Below are 27,382 nucleotides of genomic sequence, written 5' to 3'. Positions count from 1 at the left end.
TGACTTTGTACTGCTGGAGTTTGAGAGGTTAATGGCAGCCTGCCTGCGTCTAGAGGCTGTACTCTCCCTGGTCAGTCAGTATAAAGGACACACTTTGTTAGAGAGAGAATGAGTGTGTATGTGCCAGCCAGAGAGAAGACACAAGTTCAGTAACCCCCAGCCTTTCACTCAACAAAAGCACAGATAACAAAATAAATGTAATTACTTTAGACATCAAATCATCTTCGATCTATGCCATATGATAGTCCTCTTCCCCATTTTGACTGATTGCTGTATTAAGAAATTACATGTTATGAAGACATTTTGGCTCTTTTCAGCTGATGGTGACAGCTGATCTGTCACTATGGATGGAGATGACGTTATGTTTGTTGTATCCACATTACACAAAGGACATCAGATGGTGCCCAGTTGACAAGTCGTGGGACCAGAACAGAGTTTGACCTGATTTTAACCTCTGAAGTCCTCATGAAATATTGACACGTGTCCTGCATGTTGTTGGAAAGAATGCCAGTTTTTCCTGATAACACACACACATTAGACCAGAGAAGATCAGAGTCCACTGAGAAAGCGATGGAGGATAAGGGCTGTTCAATGTAAGAACTAAATCTGTCTAAAGGAAAGAGATGACAGGAAATACCGCAGGTAACTTTGTTTTATTTCCTTGAATTTCATCTGATTATTTTGAATGCAAGAAATCTTGATGAAACCTGTAAAATGTTCCGCTGCTCATTGGTAACTAACTAATGTAATACCCTATTTTGAAGAATGTGGACCATGCCTTAATGAGCTCAGTACAACACTATTGTTTAGGCTTTTGTTGTACCTTGTAAAGAAACAATTTATAGCTTGAAGAAAAAGTCATGTTTTTCTCATGGAATGTCTTTACTTGACCAGTAGATACATGAAAGGCTATTGGCATGTCCACATAAGTCCTACATGGACATGATGTAAAGATCTTATTCTCTGATGAACACACCATGACAACTGTTTGTATCTGACTGAGACCTCTTATAGTCATAGGCAGGGTCAAGCTTTAAATGATCTCATCCACTTTGGAGAAGAGGGTGGGTCCATCTTCCACTGAATCAGCACTTTTGTATCAGACAAACGGAGTGAATACTGTATTTAGTTTAGTTCCCACGATTCTCCGTGTAGGTCTAAGCTGTTGGCGTGCTGTCAGAGTTTTGCCAATGGTCTTTTTCTCAAGGGAGCTGTACTCCTCATTTGCAGAGATATTTGCTTTTGATTTGAAGATTTGTACTTCAAATGAAAACATTACATGCTCTTTATAATTTATACTTAAACCGATTTTCATGGCACTTGGAATGGTCCAATATTCAGCCAGACCTCAACCTCCAGTTATGTAAATGTGCAGTGCTGAGAGTCATTGATACTAGCAGTTAAAAGCAGTAATTGATTATGCATTTAATACGGCAATGAAGACATACAGTAATTTGTAATATAACATAAGTTAATGATTTCTAAGCACTGTTACAGAGTCCAAATGAGAATGATGAGAAGAATATGGCGGTCCCTCTTAAGTGGAATTTCTCTCCTCCCAACCCCTACTTCCTGCTGATGACGCTGTGTATTGAGTGATGGGTTGTCTCTGTCTCCATTCCTGAACAGGCAGCTTGTGTAGAGATGGAGAAATCCTCCCACATGCCATCTGCTCCTAGCCAAGCCCTGGCCACACATGCCAAAGGGGACCCACAGGACATAGAGACCTTGTTGTTCTCACGGAGCTGTGCGTCTCTCGAGCCCTTCACACCGTGCAATCTGGTGCATGGCACTGGTCAGACTGAAACCCTGCTCAAGTCAAATACGAAGAAAAAATCCATGCCAAGAGCCAAGTAGCTGAACATTTTTCACTTTTGTTTACTTTTTGAGTAAAGTAAACACCGATTGTTATATCTTTGTCACTGCAAAAACCTCAATGGTTTATGTCAAGGTCATCGTCAGAGCTGATTGTGATCTGTAACTCCAAGCCCCCTTAGCAAAAGATCATTTAAAACCCTTTAGCGTCTTTTGCACAAACAAGCAGCTATAATTTATTGGTTTTCATGTCACCCTTGCCATTTGTGATTGTCCATTCTAGCATAGAGTGCAGTATGTTGTATATTCATGCTTTAGTGCTGTGTCTGGATTCCTTGGCACCTACACAGATCAGAACTATGTGGAGAGGCTTGAGATGGCTTTTGTTTCCCACAAAGACAGAGGCCTCTTCAAGGGTCCTGTGCTGTTTCTAGAAAAGAAAGCATTTCATTTGCCTGAAGGGTCCTCGGCTGAATGGCTTTGACCTTTCCCCTTTTTGAAGATGTCAGTCTGAATTTTCTATCTTGCTTGGGTGTACTGTATCAGAGTGGTCCAGAATGGGAGTAGAAAATGCTGGTTAGCTACATATTGGAAGGATAAAATAGTGGGAAGATGGCCGGAGTGCAAACAAGTGTTTATCGCACAAAAGGAAGTTTGTTTGTCTGCATGTTTAGACACCATAAAATCACATTCAACACAGTTCACAATCAGACAAAACAGACACAGCTTGTTTTTTCTTGCATGTAAAATAGTTTTCAGCAGCCAACAGTAAAGCCCACATCACTGACGTCATCAAAAACAATAAGCATGCAAACTATGTGCATACTATGGGCTGGCTGGTGAGTTACAGAGTATTTCGGTGTAAATACTAATAAGCCCATAAGAAGCGTGTGGAACTGCAATGGAGATAAAGCATTGTTGTTTACACAGCTTTGAGGTGAGTACAAAATATGATGTCTGGCTTCCCTCATAATTTCCTCCACATAGGCATCATCATATTGAGTCAGCATACAAGGTTGTGACCACAGACCATAGACGGGTTAGCTGGCAACGTCACGAAAACTATGCACGCGCTTCAGTGGGGCAGAAGTGTGTGTGCTGTGATTCTAGATGGCCAGATAGCTAGCAACAATGACAAGAAGTAAGTGACTCATTTCAGCTAGTTTTCTTTTTGTTCTTGATACCATGCCATGTTTTGACTGATGTCATGTCTATGCTAATACATGAGAGAGACAGAGACAGAGAGAGAGAAGCAGAGAGAGAGGCAGAGAGAGAGAGGTGGGTGGTGAGGGAGGTGTAGGGAGCTCATTTATGAGATGGGTGGGCAGAATGGTCATGGCACAGACAGAAGTCTGTCCACTATGCTCTGTCTCTCCAGAATCCTGCTGTTCGATTGACCAAGAAAATGGAATTGACTGATTGAGCGCCAAGGATTTTATCCGTTTACTGCACTAACTGGACATTGGAATTGTGGAGAAACTCAATGCATTGGAAAGTCTTGTAGATGATTGGGAAGAGGGAACCCTGGTGCGATTTCACTTGAAGGATTGTACTTATGAAAGGTAACGCAGATGTAATGAGCTAACGAGAGGAGGAAAAGTTTTGATAATGGTTGTTGATGAGTTGATCAATGAATCTGATCAATGATCTGTTTTGCTACGCTTTATGTTGTGTATATTTAGAAATGAACAGTAAAATAGTAGTGACATTACATGATAACAACGTGTGTATTTCTTTGGGATTCAAATAAATCTATACAGCAACTAACAAGAGCTTTATAATGTAGTCCTGTGGAGGCTGGTTTTTCAGAATGGCTTGAGACTGGAGTTGAGTCCTGGCCATGTGTTAGTAGGTGGATCTATTGTGCAACAAAGAGACTCTCAGAGAATGTGCCAGTGCTGACTGTTGAGTGGGACAGAAATGAAATATTGCTGTTTGGAAACTAAATATTATTTCATTTTATTTGGTTGTTTTGTGCTGGAAAATATTGTCTTAGAAAACAATTGGTCCTATAAATTTCACAATATTTTATTTTATTTGATTTCATGAAACTGGTGAAATGCTTATTCGGTCACTTATAAAACAGTTTATAGATAAGGACATCTAGCAGTTCAACAGGATCTCTGGAGGCCATTCACTGTAGAGATGAGGACGCTGGTCAGATCAACTCTATTACTGCTGTTATGGCAACGGCTGACTGCCATCGATGTCCCACTGGAAAGTAAGTCAACACAACCTATTGTGGCCCTGCTAGATGGTGATATACAGTAACAGTGTACAGTGCTGTATATTTAAGCAATAACGCACGAGGGGGTGTGGTATATGGCCAATGTCAATTAGAAACTGGGTGATTTGAGCCCTGAATGATGATTGGCTGAAAGCCGTGGTACTGTATATCAGACCGTATACCACGGGTATGACAAAAAATGACTATTTACTGTTTTAATTATGTTGGTATCTAGTTTATAATAGTAATAAGGCAACTCAGGGGTTTGTGGTATGTGGCCAATATACCATGGCTAAGGGCTGTGTCCAGGCACTCTGTGTTGCGTCGTGCTAAGAACAGCCCTTAGAAGTGGTTTGTTGTCCATATACAGTGCATTCGGAAAGTATTCAGACCCCTTGAATTTTTTCACATTTTATTACGTTACAGCCTTATTCTAAAATGTATTACATTAAAAAAATCCTCATCAATCTACACACAATACCCCAAAATGACAACGCGAAAACAGGTTTTTAGATTTTTTTTGCAAATGTATAACAAATTAAAAACAGCTTATTTACATAAATATTCAGACTTGAAATTGAGCTCCGGTGCATCCAGTTTCCATTGACCATCGTTGAGATTACCAAACATTTATGCAGCATTGGAGGTCCCCAAGAAAACAGTGGCCTCCATCATTCTTAAATGAAAAAAATTTGGAGCCACCAAGACCCGTCTTAGAAGTGGCCGCCTGGCCAAACTGAGCAATCGGGAAAGAAGGGCCTTGGCCAGGGAGGTGACCAAGAACCCGATGGTCACTCTGACAGAGCTCCAGAAATCCTTAATGGAGATGGGAGAACCTTCCAGATGGGCAACCATCTCTGCACTCCACCAATCAGGCCTTTATGATAGAGTGAGCAGACGGAAGCCACTCCTCAGTAAAAGGCACATGACAGCCCGCTTGGAGTTTGCCAAAGGCACCTAAAGGACTCTCAGACCATGAGAAACAAGATGCTCTGGTCTGTTTAAACCAAGATTGAACTCTTTGGCCTGATTGCCAAGCGTCACGTCTGGAGGAAACCTGGCGCCATCCCTACTGTGAAGCACGGTGGTGGCAACATCATGCTGTGGGAATGTTTTTCAGCGGCAGGGACAGGGAGACTAGTCAGGATCGAGGGAAAGATGAACAGAGCAAAGTACAGAGAGATCCTTGATGAAAACCTGCTCCAGAGAGCTCAGGAACTCAGACTGGGGCGAAGGTTCACCTTCCAACAGGACGACGACTCTAAGCACACAGCCAAGACAACGCATGAATGGCTTCGGGACAAGTCTCTGAATGTCCTTGAGTGGCCCAGCCAGAGCCCGGACTTGAACCCGATCGAGCATCTCTGGAGAGACCTGAAAATAGCTGTGCAGCGACACTCCCCATCCAACCTGACAGAGTTTGATAAGATCTGCAGAGAAGAATGGGAGAAACTCCCCAAAAACAGGTGTGCCAAGCTTGTAGCATCATATCCAAGAAGACTCAAGGCTCTAATCGTTGCCAAAGGTGCTTCAACAAAGTACTGAGTAATGGGTCTAAATACTTATGTAAATGTGAAATTTCATTTTTTTTATTTTTTATGAATTTGCAAATATTTCTAAAAACCTGTTTTTGTTTTGTCATTATTGGGTATTGTGTGTAGATGGATAAGGAAAAAACAATTGAATCCATTTTAAAATAAGGCTGTATCGTAACAAAATCAAAAAAGTCAAGGGGGTCTGACTACTTTCCGATTGCACTGTACCAAACCACCTCATGCCTTATTGCTTAAATACAGTATCTCAATTAATGTACAATCCTAATCAGGTCTTTAATTTTGACTTGTCCACCTACAGTCAGACAGCCCCCCACCATTATAAAACAGTCGTTGAAGGAACATGTCGTGGATCCCAGAGACAACATGGTTGTGGAGTGTGAAGCCAAAGGCACCCCCCACCCAATGTAAGAACTGACACATCCAAAACACTTTCTTTATAGGTCAAAACCATGTACAATTTGTGAGCAGCTGTAGCAGAACACTTTTAATTACCTGATCCAAAAGACTTGCCTTTATCCCTAAGTTTCTCATGGAGGCGTAATGGGAAGTACTTCAACGTGGCAAAGGACCCTCAGGCCTCAATGAGGAGACGTTCGGGGACGCTGGACATCTATGCCTGGACTGACCCAGGGGCCTATGAAGCGGAGTACCAGTGTGTTGCCACCAACGAGTTTGGCACTGCATACTTAAACAAGATCAACCTACACATCTCTAGTAAGCTGCCCTCCATTCAGGCTTTTGAATCCATTGTCACAGAGTACATTAGAAAAGCCAGTGCCTCAAACCGTTATAATGCTAAACGTTTGTGGCAGAACCAAGCAAAGCCTAAAGGGACAAATCACTCAAGTCCAATTCTGTCAGCCGTTTTCAGACCTCAAAAATAGTTCTAACGTTAAGATAAGTCCATGTCCCAGCAAGATTCTGCTCCCTGTGTTAAATGTATGTTACATCATCCTCTTAACCCAATATTTAAAAAAATCCCCATGTCAGAGGCCACTCTGTGGCCCAGAGAGGTGTTGGAGCCAGTAACAGTAAGTGTTGGTCTCCCTCTGGTCCTGGACTGCAGCCCTCCTTCAGGCCCTCCCAAACCTGAGATCTACTGGATGGGCAAGTGTGAGTAGGCCTACCTCCTTTTCTCAACTCAGTAGTACATTGTGTCTAGGATTTTTGTTTATTTAACTAGGCAAGTCAGTTAATAACAAATTCTTATTTACAATGACGGCCTAGGAACAGTGGGTTAACTGCCTTGTTCAGAGGCAGAACAACACATTTTTACCATGTCAGCTCGGGGACTCAATCTAGCAACCTTTCGGTTACTGGCCCAACACTCTAACCACTAGGCTACCTGCCACCCCAGGAATGAAATGTTATATTTTATAACTAATGACAACCACCTGTCTCTCTTTCTGAACTGATGAGCTTCTTTCTTTAAACTTATTTTTGTATTCTGATACTTATCCCAAACATATTGACTCAAGATGACCTTACCAGGAAATGCATACATAACTTAATATTCAATTCCAGGTTCATCTGGAAGACCCCCAGTCATGCTGCGTATCAAACAGGACCGTAGAGTGTCTATGGGGGTGAATGGAGATCTCTACTTCTCTCATGTCTATGTCAATGACTCTGCCACCGACTACTGCTGCAATGCACGCTTCCCCTACAAAAATATTATCCAGCAGAAGATGCCTATTACCGTCAGAGTCCTTACAAGTTAGTATTGGTTATTGCATAACATGCATCAACAGTATGTGACACAAGGGTCCCACCATTTTATTTACTACCATGTACTAACTTACCTACCTCATTAAACAGTTGCTCCTCCCCCTTTGGCTCACTGCTATATGATTTAAGTTGTATTGTTCCGCATACTTACAGATTCCACATTGTTTATTTCAGACTATCACCTAAAATGATTTACCGTTCTCCTCTGATCTAACTGCTCTGCTTTTTGTTGTTAATTTAAAAAAATATATATATACAATCAGAAATGAACAATCTCCTCATCTTAACACGATATAACATTCTAGAGCATTCTTCTATAACATTGACATGTCTTGAAATAGAGATCAGACAGTGTTGTGGAGTGAAAATAGCAAAAACATTGCATTTGCTCCCAGTGTGATCCTAATAGTCAATCCACAGCAGAAGTCCCTGCTGTCATGATATTTGACAGTGGGAAAAGTCTTCACTCCTGGATAATTAAATCATCAGGTGTGTTCCCTCCTCAGCGCATGGTGTCTGAGGCCGCCCCCACCTTCTTGTCTCCGGCCGGAAGGTCCAGCTCCCAGACTGTCCTGCAGGGGGAGGAGCTGCTCTTCGAGTGCATCACTGCTGGAGTGTGAGTGATCCTCTCAATCACAAACATGAATGTTCATCGAGTGTTTATCAAATGTTACCATTGGGGTTAGTCATTGTATTACTATTACCCAGTGTACTGTATGTGAATGTAGTGTCAGGTTTCAAATTAAACTAGATGGTCATTTTACATGAAGTAAAATTGTGTTTCTTGCTTTGGCTCTTTAAAAGTATTTTTGTGGTATTGAAAAAAGTGTTCTGATTTCAGATTTAAATAGCAGAGAAGTAGACAAAGATTTCATACTCTCTAACTTTTTGACTAAATGGTTTGGAAAGTGGTCAAAGTAGCTGATTTTGTGTCAGAAAGTTACCTTGTTTACAGTGAATAGAATAGAATGTTGGAAGTCATGATGTCACAATGAGCCCTTTAGAATGTTGAGGAAATCCAATGAAAGTGTATGGAGGACAAAAAAAGACAAAACGTTTTATAGTTTAAAAATTATAAAAGATATCAAAAAGTTGTATGGAAGCAAACTATTCCAAACCTGTCTACACATTTGAAAGTGAATGGCGTTTCTAGCTTAAATGGTTTAAGAGGAGTAGCATTCCAAAGAATAATAATAAAAGTCTGAAATAATTTGGACAATATTTAGCCACAGTAATAAATCGCTTCATGAAATTTGTAGCTTCGCCACTATGTATGTTTTTTTGCTCAGGCTGTTCACTTTTATAAGAACCCTCGAAAATCACCCTGAATTTACCTATTTCTTTTTACCATATTTGACCATAGTCCAACCCCTGTCATCACATGGACCAAAGATGGAGATGAACTGGACACAACCAACATTAAGGTGAAGAACTACAACAAGTTGTTGCAGATCCCCAAGGCCTCGTTTGAGGACGCTGGTGAATACACCTGCACAGCTACTAACAAGATTGGATACCTGGAACACACCATCGCTGTCCAGATCAAAGGTCAGACAACATCTTCATACCTACAGCCCTCCACTATTGGCGCTCTTGGTATGAGCAAAATGGGCTGTGAAAAAAAAGTCTTTGTTGTTTATCCTCTTGGATAATGTTCACAAAAATCAACATTTTAATTGAAGTAAAATTATTGAAAGAAATTAATGTGAAATCAATATTTTTCTCCGAATCATGTGTGCCAGAATTATTGGCACCCCTAGAAATTCTTATGAGTAAAATCGGACAAAAGTATATTCCCATTCATATTTTCCGTTTTTATGTTCACCTGAGTGATTAGGAACACTTAAGTGGTAAGCCATGACTTCCTGTTTCACTGGGTATAAATATGTGGTAACCAGTGGTAATTTTAGCATGTAAATCTTGGTGGGGCAAAATAAATAATAAAGTGGGATGTACGCCAGCAAAGCCACAACACTAAACAATACATTAATAGCACTATAACGGTGACAAACAGTGCCCACAAACTGTTAGGGCCTACATAAAGCTGTCCCAACATCTTACCACTGCTACACCTGGCTATCAGCAGAGCCTTGTCTGGCAGCGAAACAGTTCATTCAGCTTCATTTACTGCCTTTTAAAAAAACATAGCTGATATGGCTGACTTGTTTAAACAAATGTGGTTTCTAATGACCATTGAGATTTACAAACTATGGCATAAGGGGATGACAAGCGGATAAGAGGCAATCGGTAATTTCGATTAAGACATTAATGAGCGAGCTAGGACGGACGTAGTCAATATAACTATTTGTTTAGCACTTTTGAAATGTACAGTGACAGAATTCAGAACATGGACTGTTCTTATAGTATTCTCCCTGTTCACCAAGTCAGAACCGTAGGATAAATTAAGGGGAAATATAAGTAGACAATGAAAGCTCTTACAAAATTAAATGATTACATTACCAGCTGTCAGAGCAGCTCACAGATCACTGCACCTGTACATAGCTCATCTGTAAATAGCCCATCCAATCTACCTCATCCCCATACTGTATTTATTTATTTATCTTGCTCCTTTGCACCCCAGTATCTCTACTTGCACATTCATCTTCTGCACATTCTACCATTCCAGTGTTTAATTGCTATATTGTAATTACTTTGCCACCACGGCCTATTTATTGCCTTACCTCTCTTATCCTACCTCATTTGCACATGCTGTATATAGATTTTTCTACTGTATTATTGATTGTATGTTTGTTTGTTCCATGTGTAACTCTGTGCTGTTGTATGTGTCGAACTGCTTTGCTTTATCTTGGCCAGGTCGCAGTTGCAAATGAGAACTTGTTCTCAGCCAGCCTACCTGGTTAAATAAAGGTGAAAAATAAATAAATAAACATTCCTCTAAAACAGGTTATAGACCAAATGATGTGCACCACCAAGTCAGAACATTAGGCTAAATTAAGAGGGGTAAATAGACTAAATTATTAGGGTGCGGCACATGGGCTACTAACATCTTACTACACAACATACACTTAGTATTACTTTCATAGCTACAGTATACATATCTCCCTGGCATATTACATAATTTATGCAGCAGCATACAATACATTTTCTTACTTGTTGTGCTGTGCTCACTTGACCAGGAAGTGGCACGGCGGTCCTTCATGGGCAAATTTAGTCATCAAAGTCTGGCATTCTCTGGATTTATGGTGCTTTCAAGACAACTGGGAACTCTGAAAAAAACAAGGTAAAATGACAGTTCAAAACGTATTTCGCAGTCGGAGCTCGTTTTTTTCCGGAATTACTCGTTGTCTTGAACTCACTGAAGTCAAGTTTTCGCAGTTCCGAGTTAACAGTTGTTTTGAGTGCGGCACAAATCATGCTTCATTGACACCATGGCCAATGTTGAATGTTTATAATTTTAAACTTGGAAAAGAGACTCTTAATCCCAGATTTGGGACCACACAACCACTCCACTGAATAGCAGGCTAGTGATTGCTTTGCCATGCTTGCAGTTAGCCACTGTCACTGATTCCTTCCAAACCACTCATTGTTGAATTTGCGATTTCCAACTTGTTGTGTAATGTTTATGTCCAATGGCCGATGAGCACCGATACCTTTTATCTATAATTTCTCTTCATAATTTCTCTTCATATGACAAGGATTAAAAAGGATTTGCCAGTAGATTGTTGACTTGATTCATGATGATGACTGCTAGCTAACATTTTGAAAGTATGATGTTGACATGATCTGTCCAATCAAAGCTACTGTAGATATAACATGATTTGATGTCATTTTATCTGTGGCCAATGACCTTGAGCCTTGTTGGATGGTCACTTCTAATGTAACTCTATGGCAGCACCAAAGGGGCTTGAATTTTTGAGGTCTACCCTAAGACTTGGCGGTGACTTACTGTCCCCACGAGTGACAGAACACTGAGCTAATCATGGTGGAACTAGAGAACATTACCAACCCCTACGCTTCGTATTTTCCGCTGGCTGCCCCACCCCCACAGAAAGCACTGAGCTAGGCTGAAACACCTGCATTTTGGAAGCCAAGAAGATCATCAAGGACAACAACCACCCTGTTCACCCCACTACTATACAGAAGGCGAGGTCAGTACAGGTGCATCAAAGCAGGGACCGAGAGACTGAAAAACCATCAAACTGCTAAACAGCCATCACTAACTCAGAGAGGCTGCTGCCTACATAGACTCACTAGTCACTTTAATGCCACTTTAAGAATGTTTCATATCTTACATTACTCATCTCATATGTACATACTGCATCTTATACCATCTATTGCATCTTGCCTATGACGCTCGGCCATCACTCATCCATATACAGTATATGTACATATTCTTATTCCATCCCTTTAGATTTTTGTGTATTAGGTATTTGTTGGGGAATTGTTAGATTACTTGTTAGATATTATGGCACTGTCGGAACTAGAAGCACAAGCATTTCGCTATACTCACATTAACATCTGCTAACCATGTGTATGTGACCAATAAAATTTGATTTTATTTGATATTAATGACATACGTGACACATATTTATTTTATTGCTAAAATTGTGGGGCTCTGCCCCACCTGCCCTGAATGACGGGTCGCCACTGGAGGTGACACACAGGCCAAGTTCCCATAGTCATCCATCATTATGGGAATGACCCGGAAATACATTAATGATGTGCGACAAAAGGTTGTTGACCTGCACAAATCAGAAAATTGCTATAAGAAAATAGCTCAACGGTCGAAAATGCACATTTCTACTATCAGGGCAATAATTAAGAAGTTTAAAGCAACTGGAGATATTAACAATTGGCCTGGAAGAGGATGTGTGCCTATATTAACCCCACGCACAGTGAGGAGGATGGTTTGAGTGTCCAAAAAATCTCCAAGAACCACAGCTGGAGAATTGAAGACGTTAGTTGGGTCTTGGTCAGAAAGTCTCCAAGATTACGATCAGACACCACCTACATAATCGCAAGTTGTTTGGGAGGGTTGCCATAAAAAAGCCTTTGCTGTCGTCAAACAACAAACTCAAGCGCCTACAGTTTGCCAAACGTTAGTGGAACTTTCAAAGGGACCGGGTTCTATGGTCAGATGAGACCAAAATATAGCTTTTGGAAACAAACACCAGAGGTGGGTTTGGCGTAGACAGAAAGATAGCAATGCAGAAAAGTACCTCATCCCCACTGTGATCTTTGATGTTGTGGGGCTGTTTTTCTTCCAAAGGCCCTGGGCAACTTGTTAGGATACATTGTATCATGGACTCCATCAAGTACCAGCAGATATTAAATCAAAGCCTGACTGTCTCTGCTAGGAAGCTGAAACTGGGCTGTGGTTGGATCTTCCAGCAGGACAATGATCCAAAGCACACCTCAAAATCAATACAAAAATGGTTAACTGACTACTCGTCCTTGTAACCATTGAAACCATAGGGTTTCTGTTGCCACCCTAACGTCCTAGTTATGGTTATAGCTAACTTCAAACTAACAGAGTTATCGTCTATATATGAGTATAACTAAAGGCTAAATGGTGAATTGTTCAACTGAATTTGTCAAGATGACTTCCTAATATCATCAGCATTGTGTCCTGTTAATTATCCACAGGCTGTCACTGGATGATTCAACTCTATTCATCACAAACGTCAACAGACGAGACGAAGGCAACTATACCTGCATCATCAAGACTGATATAGACAAGACCACTGTCTCCGCCGCCCTGGTGGTGATGGGTAGGACTCTAACGTGACGCTTAGTAAACATACAGTGCTTTCAGAAACGATTCATATCCCTTGACTTATTCCACGTTTTGTTGTTTTACAGCCTGATTTCAAAATGTATTACATTAAATACAAATCTCACTCAAATATACACACAATGCCCTATAATGGCAAAGTGAAACATGTTTTTAGAAATGTTTGCAAATGTATTGAAAATGAAATAGAGAAATATGTCATTTACATAAGTATTCACACCTCTGAGTCAATACATGTTAGACTCACCATTGACAGCGATTTAAAGCTGTGAGTCTGTCTGGGTAAGTCTCTAAGAGCTTTGCACACCTGGATTGAACAAAATTCTTCAAGCTCTGTCAAGTTGTTTGTTGATCATTGCAAGACAGCCATCTTGCCATACATTTTCAAGACGATTTAAGTCAAAACTGTAACTATGTCACTCAGGAACATTCAATGTCGTCTTGGTAAGCAACTCCAGTGTAGATTTGGCCTTGTGTTTTAGGTTATTGTCCTGCTGAAAGGTGAATTAATCTCCCAGTGTCTGGTGGAAAGCAGGCTGAACTAGGTTTTCCTCTAGGATTTTGACTATGCCTAGCTCCATTCTGTAAAAGTTTTTTATCCTGAAAAACTCCCCAGTCTTTATTAATTAAAAGCATACCAATAGCCTGATGCAGCCGCCACTATGCTCGAAAATATGGAGAGTGATACTCAGTAATTTGTTGTATTGGATTAGACTCAAACAAAACACTTTGTAGTATTCATTTGTGACTTGCTGCAAACAAGATGCATGTTTTGGAACATTTTTATTCTGTAAAGGCTTCCTTCTTTTCACTCTGTCAATTAGGTTAGTATTGTGGAGTAACTACAATGTTGTTGATCCATCCTCAGTTTCCTCCTATCACAGCCATTAAACTCTGCAACTGTTTAAAAGTCACCGTTTGCCTCATGGTGAAATCCCTGAGAGGTTTCCTTCCTCTCAAAATCAAATCAAATTCAATTTTATTGGTCGCATACACGTGTTTAGCAGATGTTATCGCGGGTGTAGCGAAATGCTTGTGCTTCTAGTTCCGACAGTGCAGCAATATCTAACGAGTAATATCTAACAATTTCACAACATATACCCAATACACACAAATCTAAGTAAAGGAATGGAATTAAGAATATATAAATATATGGATATTACATGTTATGGAATGTTAATTAATGTTAATTACATTGTATTGTGTGATAGTAGTAGATAGACAGCATGTGGATGCTGTATATATTTGGATTTTGCCACAACAGTTTCCTTCCCTTCCTCCCAGATCGTCCAGACCCTCCTACAAACTTGAAGTTGTCGGACTCCTTCGAGCGCAGTGTTAGGCTTTCCTGGACCCCTGGAGAAAGCAATCACAGCCCTATCAAAAGTAACACTCTGCCTTACACTCTACACCTCAGGAGCAGAACACCCAGAGTAAACATAGTCCTGATGTCATGCCACATGTGCACCAGAGTTTCTTTGAAATGGTCAGAGTTAACCAAAATCAACTGAAGTAATCAGTGTTTCTTTCTGGGCTTTTCCTCCAGAATACCTGGTGTAGTATGATGATGACAACTGGTTCCCTTACAACTGGAGAAACCTTTCCACATACCCTGGAAACCTCAACTCTGTCATACTGCAACTGTGACCATTCATTATCTATGAGTTTAGGGTCATTGCTATCAATGATATTGGAATGAGTAAACCCAGCCGCTCGTCCGCCAACTTCCAGACTGGTGGAGCGCGTGAGTATTTCGTGCTTGATGCGTGTGATGATGTGTTATGAATAAGGGATATCTATTGTCTTCAATAATTGTATTGAACAGGAATACAGCTGACAACAATTATCTTTCATATTCAAACCATTGGACAAAGAGCTTTCAAAATCATTTGTATACTTGCTATGCTTCTCAGCCCCAGACACCATCCCTAAAAACATCAAAGGAGTGGGCACATGGAGAAACAACATGGAGATCAGCTGGGATGTGATACATTCAAATATACACTACCGTTCAAAAGTTTGGGGTCACTTAGAAATGTTCTTGTTTTTGAAAGAAAAGCAATTTTTTTGTCCATTAAAATAACATCAAATTGATCAGAAATACAGTGTAGACATTGTTAATGTTGTAAATGACTATTGTAGCTGGAAACGGCTGAATTTTAATTGAATATCTACATAGGCGTACAGAGGCCCATTATCAGCAGCCATCACTCCAGTGTTCCAATGGCTTTTCTCGCATGGAGTAGCCTTCATTTCTCAGAACAAGAATAGACTGACGAGTTTCAGAAGAAAGTCCTTTGTTTCTGGCCATTTTGAGCCTGTAATCGAACCCACATATGCTGATGCTCCAGATACTCAACTAGTCTAAAGAAGGCCAGTTTTATTGCTTCTTTAATCAGAACAACAGTTTTCAGCTGTGCTAACATAATTGCAAACGGGTTTTCTAATGATCAATTAGCCTTTTAAAATGATAAACTTGGATTAGCTAACACAATGTGCCATTGGAACACAGAAGTGATGGTAGCTGATAATGGGCCTCTGTACGTCTATGTAGATATTCCATTAAAAATCGTTTCCAGCTACAATAGTCATTTACAACATTAACAATGTCTACACTGTATTTATGATCAATTTTATGTTATTTTAATGGACAAAAAATGTGCTTTTCATTCAAAAACAGGGACATTTCTAAGTGACCCCAAACTTTTGAACGGTAGTGTATATATATAAAAAAAAATTGAAGTCAACGTTTATTCAATGAAGAATAACAACTTTTATTCTGTACAATTGAACTTCCTTGTCTGGTATGGGGAAAAGGCACTGAACAACAGAGAGTGGAATGGGCCCCACCTAAAGTACTTGGTGTGGTGGAAACGGAGGGATTCAAGGGAGGAGTGGAAAAACGCTACCACTTGGTGGTGTAAATACTACATCTAAGACACAGACATTTTCACACCATACGAGATAAAGGTCCAAGCTGTCAATGACTTTGGGCTGGGCCCAGAGTCCCCTGTCATCATAGGCTACTCTGGAGAAGACCGTGAGTATCACCACACAATCCCTTCCTGCAGACACACAGAGACCCTTTTTATACCCATTTACGGGTAAATATAGACCATCCCTACTTGACACCTGGCAGTCAGCCACACCATAGTGAATTGCAACTTCCTCTTGGTGTCTCCCAGGTCCCACTGCTGCCCCTGTCAAACTGCGTGTGTCCAGGATAGAGGCCACCAATGAATTAACAAATGAGGGACTGAGGAACTGAACGAGGGAACAAACATACAAATGAACGCATGTGCTGTGTCCCTCTATCCCAGGTGTACTTCTGGCGAGACAGTAGCCGGCTGAGGTGGCTGAGTGTGAGCAGGGCCATAAAGTCTAAAGCCTTTCCAGCCAGCGGGCCGCGTCTCTCTGGTGTCCTGCCAGGACTCATCCCTTACAGCAACTACAAAATGTACATAGTGGTGGCCAACAACCGATACGAGGGACATCCCAGTAACACCATAGAGTTCTCCACTCCAGAGGGAAGTAAGGAAAAACATTGTGATGCTGTATTAGATGTGCCACTTTTTCTGTCAGCTCTTTTCCTAATCATGTATTTTCCTTTGTTTATTCTCAGACTTGACCTTTGATCTATGTCACTCGCCTGTTCTCTTCCATACTACAGTGATAGAATGGCACTGGAGGAAATAGTGGTTGTTTTACGGGCTCCTGACCAATTGTGTTATTTTGAGTATTATTTTGACTGAAAATTACAGCTATCACTAACCTTAATTTGGACTTCAATGAGTCAGAGGCAAAATACATATTGATTATCCCGGACCAAGCCCAAAACCCGGACAATCGAAGGACGCTTATAAGAAATCCTGCTATGCCCTCCGACAAACTATCAAACAGGCAAACCATCTATACAGGACCAAGATTGAAACCTACAACACCGGCTCTGATGCTTGTCGGATGTGGCAAGGCTTGCAAACTATGATGGATTACAAAGGGAAACACAGTCGCGAGCTGTCCAGTGACACAAGCCTACCAGATGAGCTAAATACCTTCTATGCTCGCTTTGAGACTAGCAACACTGAACCATGAGAGCACCAGCTGTTCCGGACGACTGTGTGATCATGCTCTCAGTAGCCGATGTGAGGGTCCTTTAAGCAGGTTAACATTCACAAGGCTGCAGGGCCAGACGGATTGCCAGGACAGGTACTCTGAGCATGGGCTGACTCCTGGCAAGTGTCTTCACTGAAATGTTCGACCTCTTCCTGACTCAGTCTGTAATACCTACATGTTTCAAGCAGACCACCATAGTCTCTGTGCCCAAGAACACCAAGGTAACCTGTCTAAATGACTATCGCCCCATAGCACTCACGTCTGTAGCCATGAAATTCTTTGAAAGGCTGGTCATGGCTTACATCAACACTGTCATCCCAGACACTCTGGACCCACTCCAATTCGCATACCGCCCCAATAGATCCACAGATGACGCAATCTCTTTTGCACTCCACACTGCCCTTTCCCACATGGACAAAAGGAACACATATGTGAGAATGCAGTTCATTGACTACAGCTCAGCGCTCTACACAATTGTGCCCTCCAAGCTCATCACTAAGCTAAGGACCCTGCAACTAAACACCTCCCTCTGCAACTGGATCCTGGACTTCCTGACGGGCCACCCCTAGGTAGTGAGGGTAGGCAACAACACATTCACCACACTGACCCTCAGTAAGAGGGCCCCTAATGGGTGAGTGCTTAGTCCCCTCCTGTACTCCCTGTTCACCCATGACTGCGTGGCCACACATGACTCCAACACCATCATTAAGTTTGCAGATGACACAACGGGGGTAGGCCTGATCAGGGCCCGAGCACGCCCCCATACACATCGACAGGGCTGTAGTGGAGCAGATTGAAAGCTTCATGTATCTGTGTCCACATCACTAAGGAATGATCATGATCCACAGACACCAACACATTTGTGAAGAGGGAACGACAATGCCTCTTGCCCCTCAGGAGGCTGAAAAGATTTGGCATGGGCCCTCAGATCCTCAAAGTTCTACAGCTGCACCATTGAGAGCATCTTGACTGGCTGCATCCGACTGCAAGGCGCTACAGATGGCAGTGTGTACGGCCCAGTACATCACTTGGGCCGAGCTCCCTACTACCCAGGACCTCTATACCAGGCAGTGTCAGAGTAAGGCCCTAAAATTGTCAAAGACTTCAGCCACTCAAGTCATAGACTGTTCTCTGCTACCGCACGACAAACAGTACAGATGTACCAAGTTTGGAACCAACAGGACCCTAAACAGCTTCTACCCCTAAGCCATGAGACTGATTAACACTAGATCCATCATAGGGCAACGGCCACTGATGTTTGATTTTGTACATTAAAAAAATCTGCAAAAAAAAGCTTTGTCCTGCTCCTTCCCTGACTTTTCCTAAATGTTTGTATTTTACACTACTCATTTGTCAGCGTTCTGAAATCACAAACAGAAAAGTATTGAGACTTTTTGCCTGTTTTTTCACAGCTATTCCCAACGTAACCCTCCAAGACAATGTGCTGTAGGACGTTGGTACCAAGCCAGGTGCTAATGTTTCTCTCTCGCCTCTCTGAATTAATGACAAATGGGTGAATGGACGATAATTGTGCACCGTACTTTACAATTGAATTTAAATAAGGCCTGACTGAATGACGAGGGTGAAAAGGATGATTTCATGTGAAAGGCAATAGTGTAATTATGAGTTTGTTATGCCTGATTATCAGCAACACATAATTTGACCATGTGCCTTGCGGTTTGATACCGTTCTCTTTTACATTTTACTTTGTTAAAAGAAGCTGTTAAGGGATGGGTTATTTACTGTAACTCTATTACTAACCTAATTTATTATAAGGGAAATGAAAACATGCTATGTGTTTATTTAAATATTATGTTGTCAATGGATGAATGGGCAATAGAAACCAGATACAAACTGATAATGGTGCATGTGACTTCAATGAACTGAATGATGAGGAGGGTGAATAGGATGATTGAATTTAGAACAATAGTGTAATGATATTGAAGAATTGTGGGCGTTGTGGATGGTCTAATTATTTCATTATGAAAGACTGGAAAATTGTATAAAATTTCCCCTCAGAGAGTGAAATCAGACACTGAGTACAATATACAATGTTTGTAGTTCACAATTGCAGTGCTACACATTGTTTTCCTCCGGTATTGAACACAGATCATCCCGTCTTCAATTTTATCGATTATTTACTTTAAAAAATACCTAAAGTTGTATTACAGTAGTTTGAAAAAGTAGTTTGAAATGTTTGGACAAAGCTTACAAAACTTTTGTAGTCATGTTGAGCGAGTTGGAACCGGTGTTTTTCTGGATCAAACGCGCCAAATAAATGGACATTTTGGATATATATAGACGGAATTAATCGAACAAAAGGACCATTTGTGATGTTTGTGGGACATATTGGAGTGCCAACAGAAGAAGCTCGTCAAAGGTAAGGCATGAATTATATCTTTATTTCTGCGTTTTGTGTCGCGCCGGGAGGGTTGAAATATGATGGTCTGTGATTGTTCGCTGGGGTGCTATCCTCAGATAATAGCATTGTTTGCTTTCGCCGTAAAGCATTTTTGAAATCTGACACATTGGCTGGATTCACAACAAGTGTAGCTTTAATTTGGTATATTGAATGTGTGATTTCATGAAAGTTACATTTTGATAGTAATTTATTTGAATTTGGCACTTGGCATTTTCACTGGATGTTGGCCAGGTGGGACGCTACCGTCCCACATATCCCAGATTAAGAGACGCCCGGGAACGTTCTCTAGAGGGTACTTATAGGCTGAAAGGACAGGTGTTTATAGTGTTAATATTTAGTCCGGGTAGCTATTGGTAAACTCTTTATCTATCTGCATTGACTCTTTTTACACTAAATCTTTTGACACATCACATACACTGCTGTTACTGTTTATTATCTATGCTGTTCCCTAGTCACATCACATACACTGCTGTTACTGTTTATTATCTATCCTGTTCCCTAGTCACATCACATACACTGTTGTTACTGTTTATTATCTATGCTGTTCCCTAGTCACATCACATACACTGCTGTTACTGTTTATTATCTATCCTGTTCCCTAGTCACATCACATACACTGTTGTTACTTTTTATTATCTATCCTGTTCCTTAGTCACATCACATACACTGCTGTTACTGTTTATTATCTATCCTGTTCCCTAGTCACATCACATACACTGTTGTTACTGTTTATTATCTATGCTGTTCCCTAGTCACTTTATCCCTTTATAGGTAAACAGTGCATTCGGGAAGTATTCAGACCTCATCCCTTTTTTCCACATGTTGTTACGTTACAGCCTTATTCTAAAATGGATTAAATACAAATTTTTCCTGATCAATCTATACACAATACCCCATAATTACAAAACGAAAACAGATTTTTTGATTTTTTTGCAAATGTATAGAAAAACTAAAACAGATACCTTATTTACATAAGTATTCAGACCCTTTGCTATGAGACTCGAAATTGAGCTCAGGTGCATTCTGTTCCCATTGATCATCCTTGAGATGTTTCTACGGCTTGATTGGAGTCCACCTGTGGTAAATTCAATTGATTGGATATGATTTGGTAACGCACACACCTGTCTATATAAGGTCCCACAGTTGACAGTGCATGTTTATTTTACCTTTATTTAACTGGCCCAACGCTCTAACCACTAGGCACCTGCCGCCCCAAGAGCAAAAACTAAGCCATGAGGTCGGAGGAATTGTAAAGCTCCGAGACAGGATTGTGTCGAGGCACAGATATGAGGAAGGGTACCAAAAAAGTATGCAGCATTGAAGGTTCCCAAGAACACAGTGGCCTCCATCATTCTGAAATGGAAGAAGTTTGGACCACCAAGATTCTTCCTAGAGCTGGCCGCCCAGCCAAACTGAGAAATCGGGGGAGAAGGGCCTTGGTTAGGGAGGTGACCAAGAATCCAATGCCCACTCAAACAGTGCTCCAGAGTTCCTCTGTGGAGACGGGTGGCCCTTCCAGAAGGACAACCATCTCTGCAGCACTCCACCAATCAGGCCTTTATGGTAGAGTGGCCAGACGGAAGCCACTCCTCATTAAAAGGCAAATGACAGCCCAAAGGACTCTCAGACCATGAGAAACAAGATTCTCTGGTCTGATGAAACCAAGATTGAACTCTTTGGCCTGAATGTCAAGAATCACGTCTGGAGGAAACCTGGCACCATCACTACGGTGAAGCACGGTGGTGGCAGCATCATGCTGTGGGGATGTTTTTCAGCAGCAGGGACTGTGATACTAGTCAGGATTGAGGAAAGATGAATGGAGCAAAGTACAGAGCCCGGACTTGAACCCGATCGAACATCTCTGGAGAGACCTGAAAATAGCTGTGCAGCGACGCTCCCCATCCAATCCAGACAGAGCTTGAGAGGATCTGCAGAGAAGAATGGGAGAAACTCCCCAAATACAGGTGTGCCAAGCTTGTAGCGTCATACCCAAGAAGACTCGAGGCTGTAATCGCTGCAAAGGTGCTTCAACAAAGTACTGAGTAAAGGATCTGAATACTTAAGTAAATTATATTAGTTTTTTATATATTTTTTTATTTCTCAAAATGTATAAAAACCCGTTTTTGCTCTGTCATTATGGGGTATTGTGTGTAGATTGATGACGGAAAAAACAATTTAATCAATTTTAGAATAAGGCTGTAACATAACAAAATGTGGAGAAAGTCAAGGGGTCTGAATACTTTCCGAATACACTGTATGTACATACAGTATCTTCCTCAATTACCCTGTATCCCTGCAAATTGACTCTGTACTGTTACCCATTGTGTATATAGCAAAGTTATTGTTACTCATTGTGTATTTCTTCCTTGTGTTATAATGTTTTTTTTTCTCTCTACGTTGTTATGAAGGGCCCGTAAGTAAGCATTTCACTGTTAGTCTACACCTGTTTAGAAAGCATGTGACAAATAAAATTAAACGTAATTGTATTTGTCTCTAGCACCCTCTGCTCCAAGATTCTTCAGAATCCAGCAGAGACATTTGGACACTATCTGGGTGGACTGGGACACTCCTGCAGAGCCCAATGGCATCATCGCCGGATACATACTGAAATATCAGACAGGTAGGAAGACTTACTCATCGTCAGTCAGGTAAACAAAGTGGGTACAGTAGGTAAAACGGGTCTCTAAATCAAGTTCTCTTGGCTCCCTGGTGTGCTCTCCCTCCACAGTGAACGCAACCCGGGAGGAGGAATTGCGTGTTGAGGAATTTGTGCGCCGATATGATCGCTACACCCGCTATAGATTCACCATAGCAGCACAGACTAGACTCGGGGTAGGAGAGTGGTACACAGAGGAATCACCCCATTATACAACTGAAGGTAAAACACCACAGGTCAACCACAACACACAATTACAAGCCATTAAACATTCACACACCTACAGATTTTATCATGACAATTAATCGTGTGTGTGTGTTTACATACAGCTAATGCACGGGAGCAGGTGGACCTCTCCACTCAGGGCTGGGTCATTGGTGTGATGTGTGCTGTGGCCCTCTTCGTGCTCATCCTGCTGGTCGTCTGCTTTATCAAGAGGAGCCGAGGGCGGAAATACCGAGGTACTGTAGCAATACTATAGTCCACAAGACTTCTCCATTAGAGGACCAACATTCTTAGATGAAGAGACAGATCCAACAGACCTAATACTATAGTTAATTTACTAGCATAAAGCTTGTGCTAAATTAGCTAATGGATAGGATATATTTACCCTAAGTATGCAGTGCTTATATTATATTTGGTCAGAGTAACAAGACAGAGCTTTTTATTTTCAGTATGGGACAAGAAAGAAGTGACATTGGAGTCGGTGGATGATAAAGATCAGGAGGGATCATTTGACTATCGGTAGGCAATATAAAAGAACTGGCTGAAAATCAACTGAGAACCTTGACTTGAGATAAGTATCAATAGTGCTAATGCAGGATTTGTGTAGGTCAAAGTCAACCACGTACATCATGTATAATCATTTTGTGAGGTAGTGCTGATCGTGTCAGTTTCCCTTCAAGCCAACTATGGTATCTAAAACCTTCCACATGAACAGTAATCTACAGTCATATGAAAATGTATTCGGGTCTTTCTATAAATAAATGGGCCAATGTGTGACATCATGGTCAACATTTTGAAATGGTTTGATATACATTTAAACATGATTTTCTTGCATCTTCACATGTATAATTACAGTAATAAGAGTCTAGATGGGCACAATGAGACCATAACTTCTAGAAACAACAAAACATCTACATGTCATTCAAAATGTCACATGAAACATGGACACTGCATGTTTCTTTGTCATGCCTAGTAGCCAGGTCTGTTTGTGCTTTAGTCAACTTCTCTATCATTTAAAGCCATGCTAATAATATAATACGTGTTCTGTCAACAAAATAATTGACTATAATAATAACCAATAATCATTCAAATTATTGGCGAAATCATTAGAATTAGTAAACTCTTTAAGGTAGGTGTGTGTGTGTGAACGTGTTTAACTATTCAAGAATAGTAAACAAACAAAAATTTGACCTTGTTAATCCCCATGAGGTCAAATGCTATTTCTATGGGGTTTAGGGTTAAGGTTAGAATTAGTTTCAGGGTTAGAATTACGTAAAGGGTTCGGGTTAGGAGCTAGGGTTAGGTTTAGGGTTAGGTTTAGGGTTAGGTTTTTGGGTTAGGTTTTTGGGATAAGGTTAGGGTTAGTTTTAGGGGTTAGGGAATATTGTGTCCCCCCACAAGGTTAGCTGTACAAGACAGTGTGTGTAGGTGTGTGTGTATGTGGGTGTGGGTGAAAACTAGACATCACATTCTTGCTTCCTCTGTCCTTGTTTCCTCCACTCCTTGCCTCTCCTTGAAAGTGCATTGGAGGAAACAGGGGGAGAATCTCAATTGCATTTCCTTCATTCCTCATGTCCTCTCTCCCCGCCTCATTAAAACCCATTAGATAAGAAGGTGAGAGAGGAGGGAACTCTGACGTTCTTGTCCAATGGGTTTTGAGAAGGAGATGATGAGAGAGGATGCAACAAATCAAGGAAATGTAATTGAGATTCTCCCAAGGATAGAGGAAACAAGCATTTGACAGTTATTAATTTTTTTTGACAGTGCCAGACTGACTGAGCTACCATAATACCCATGGCCTGTCCAGAAATAACCCCTAGCCCCTACTGCCCAGAGTCTAGACACATGTGGAGATCTGAGAGGGATTGATGGAGACATGGTGAGAGCCCCACCTTACCCTTTGATAGGCTTGGAGGAATTTTGGCGGTATTGCTTATACCTGTCCAATCCTCTCAGATCTCCACAAGTGTCTAGGGGTAGAGGCTAGGGGTAGTTTCTGGACAGGACGCCACAACCCTTCGGGTGGATGGTGGATCTACAGCACGACACTTGAAGCATTGGTTGGATGTTTAATTCCATTGCTATACACACAGGCTGTACACACCCACGGCACCCTATCAGGCTGATCAGACAGGTGTGGGTAGCTAGAGACCTGCTGTAAACAGTGAAAGGATATATTTACATGCCTACTATTCACACGCTTGCTTCATTTCAGCTAGTTAGATGTGCAACCACTGACTAACTATAGCTAGGGCATATCTCTAGTCTAGCAATAGGTACTGTTTTGGTTGTTTTGCATCATTTAAGATTACCAATGGTTAGCTAGGTAGCTAGGATATATCAGTCAGCTAACCATTTACAGTAACAGCAGTTCATAAGTTAATACACACTAAATCTTATGCAGAAATGAAGAAATCTTACTTTATCTTGGCACTGTGGCACGGTATGGGCAGCTATTAATAAATCAATTAATAGAATGGAGTTAGAAGGGTGACCTCTTAGGACAGGAAGTGTTGGCTCTGCACTTGACCTTTCATATTTAACCCCACACACATTTGAACATCAAAATACCAAGTTGTTTTTTTGTTTTATATGCAAATATTTGTTGTAAATACTTTTTTTACGAATAAACAGGCAGTTTTCACGTTCCCAATTTCTCTGTATTACCTAGGAAAACAAACTAACAAAACGTACATGGAAAATGTACATTGTCCACGAAGTAGGCTAAAAACATAGACATCAAATGTTCTGTAAATCCTACAGTTAATTCCCGCACTTTGGCTGTTGTTAAATCACGTGCAGTTTCACACAAGCTCTTATCAGTCATTCAGAAAATTCCTGAATCAGCTGATGTTGCGTGATAATGTCCCCATGTAACTAAACAGCTAGACATCAAACGGACATCAAACAACTATTATGAGTACTTATTGAAGAACCTTAATGACAGTATAAATGTTTGTTTTATTCATCATATTAAAGTTTGTATTTGTATTTATTTTGCTGTCAAGACAGCAGCTACTATTCCTGGGGTCCAGCAGAATTAAGGCAGTTTATACAATACAGTCACAGATTTCACAACCCACTGTGTGCCCTCAGGCCCCTACTCCACCACTACCACATATCTACAGTACTAAATCCATGTTTGTGTATAGTGCGTATGTTATTGACCCCTTTCTGTTTGAAACATTGTATTTTGCAATCACATACATTATTTTGAATATGTGTGCCGATGAAAACTGTTTTCACACCACAACATATGGAGATATGAAATGTTAAGATGTTACAGTACACTTCCGAGATCTCCATACCAAAAAAAATAAACAATGTCCAGGAATTTCACAGGATCAAGGTCAATGTGTAATTCAATTGTTAAATGCTTAGTATACGATAAACCAGCAAACCGTATCATAAATATAAGGAAAGAAGGGTATTGTTTTATGTCACACGATTTTAACCAAATCTGTGAAGACCCCAAACACAAATAAAACGGTTTAAACATAGGTTTTGATTCAAATCATGAATTATATAGAATGTATCTATGTTCCCCCTTATATCTTCATTTATCCACATGAAAATAAAAATCATGAATGTCTTTGTAACAGCTCCAAACAGTTGTACACTGCAAGAGTTGCTCACTGGTACTCTAGTTTATAGAAAGACCCATCCATACTGTAATATGGTGTGGTAATAATACTCAACAGGGAAACAAATCATTCAATATCCTAACAATATTGTACCATTCAGTGTTGTCGTTATTTCAGAACAATGTATTTTTCCTGATAACTCCCCAATCCTTAGAATTGATCTCTCTATTCTGACTACTAATGTTTTCACATTCTTCCTTTGGACTACTGAAGGTCTCTGTAAAGGTATGATAATATGAACACTAACGCAAGTCTACACCATGTACACCATTTCTACTGTATTATTTTACTTATATATTGACTGTATTTTATATTTATAACCAATAAATTGGAACTAAAATAAACGTTTAGGTAGTCTGCATTTCAACATGCTATCGCTGTTGAAACAAGTTAATGGTTTAAGTGACTTGATTAAAATATCCTAAAATCGTTGATAATTAATTGAAATGTTCTTCAACAATGTAGCTCTCTACACAAATTATAAACAATATTTGTGAACGTTTCAGGATAAGCTGTGTCACCACCATTCCCTACTCTGCCCAACGGTAAGTATTACAACCAGTCAGTCTGTTTTAATGTCTAGAACTGTATGGTGAAAGCTGGGAGCCATAACACAGCCTCTAATATTTTCACTTTTCTTCCAGGGAGGATGAGACTAAAGTCAGGAGGGGTCAGGCGACAGTCGACACCATGATGAAATGGACGGAGAGTGACGACAGACTGGTGGAGTACGGTGATGGACGGGAGATTGAGTTCAACGAGGACGGCTCCTTCATTGGCCAGTACACTGGACACAAGAAGAGGGATGACAGAGACCCAGAGTTTAGGGAGAGTAAGAGCCAGTAGGTCCTCTCCCCCATGAGTCCCATCTACTCATTTGCATAAGGAAACAGGACTTACAATGGGTCCTGTGGTGACGTGTCATTCAGGGCAGGTCGGGCAGAGCCTGTTTTGCATGTTATTTTGGCATTAATACGTGTCACAATAGTTTGCAAACAAAGTAAAATAAAACAAATTTGAGTTAATAAAGCTGCATACAAACATGGTCTCTTTTTTGCCTTCTTGAGTAAGGCAGCTCCAAAATGCAGGTGTTTCAGCCTAGCTCCGTGCTTTCTGTGGTGGTGGGGCAGCCAGCGGAAAATACGAAGCTTAGGGGTTGGTAATGTTCTCTAGTTGCGCAGTGATTGGCTCAGTGTTCTGTCACTCATTGGGACACTACGTCACAGCAAAATCTACAGGGA

General features: G+C 40.8%; 1 pseudogene; it reads left to right on the top strand.

Moving 5' to 3' along the window:
• The first annotated feature begins 389 nt into the window (after window positions 1-389).
• On the top strand, window positions 390-27,176 carry LOC139541842 (neurofascin-like; annotated as a pseudogene).
• Window positions 27,177-27,382: the final 206 nt, after the last annotated feature.

This window comes from Salvelinus alpinus, chromosome 17, assembly GCF_045679555.1.
Source record: "Salvelinus alpinus chromosome 17, SLU_Salpinus.1, whole genome shotgun sequence".
Classification (NCBI taxonomy): domain Eukaryota; kingdom Metazoa; phylum Chordata; class Actinopteri; order Salmoniformes; family Salmonidae; genus Salvelinus; species Salvelinus alpinus.
The sequence above is the reverse complement of the archived record's forward strand: the minus strand, read 5'-3'. Positions and strand labels throughout refer to the sequence as shown.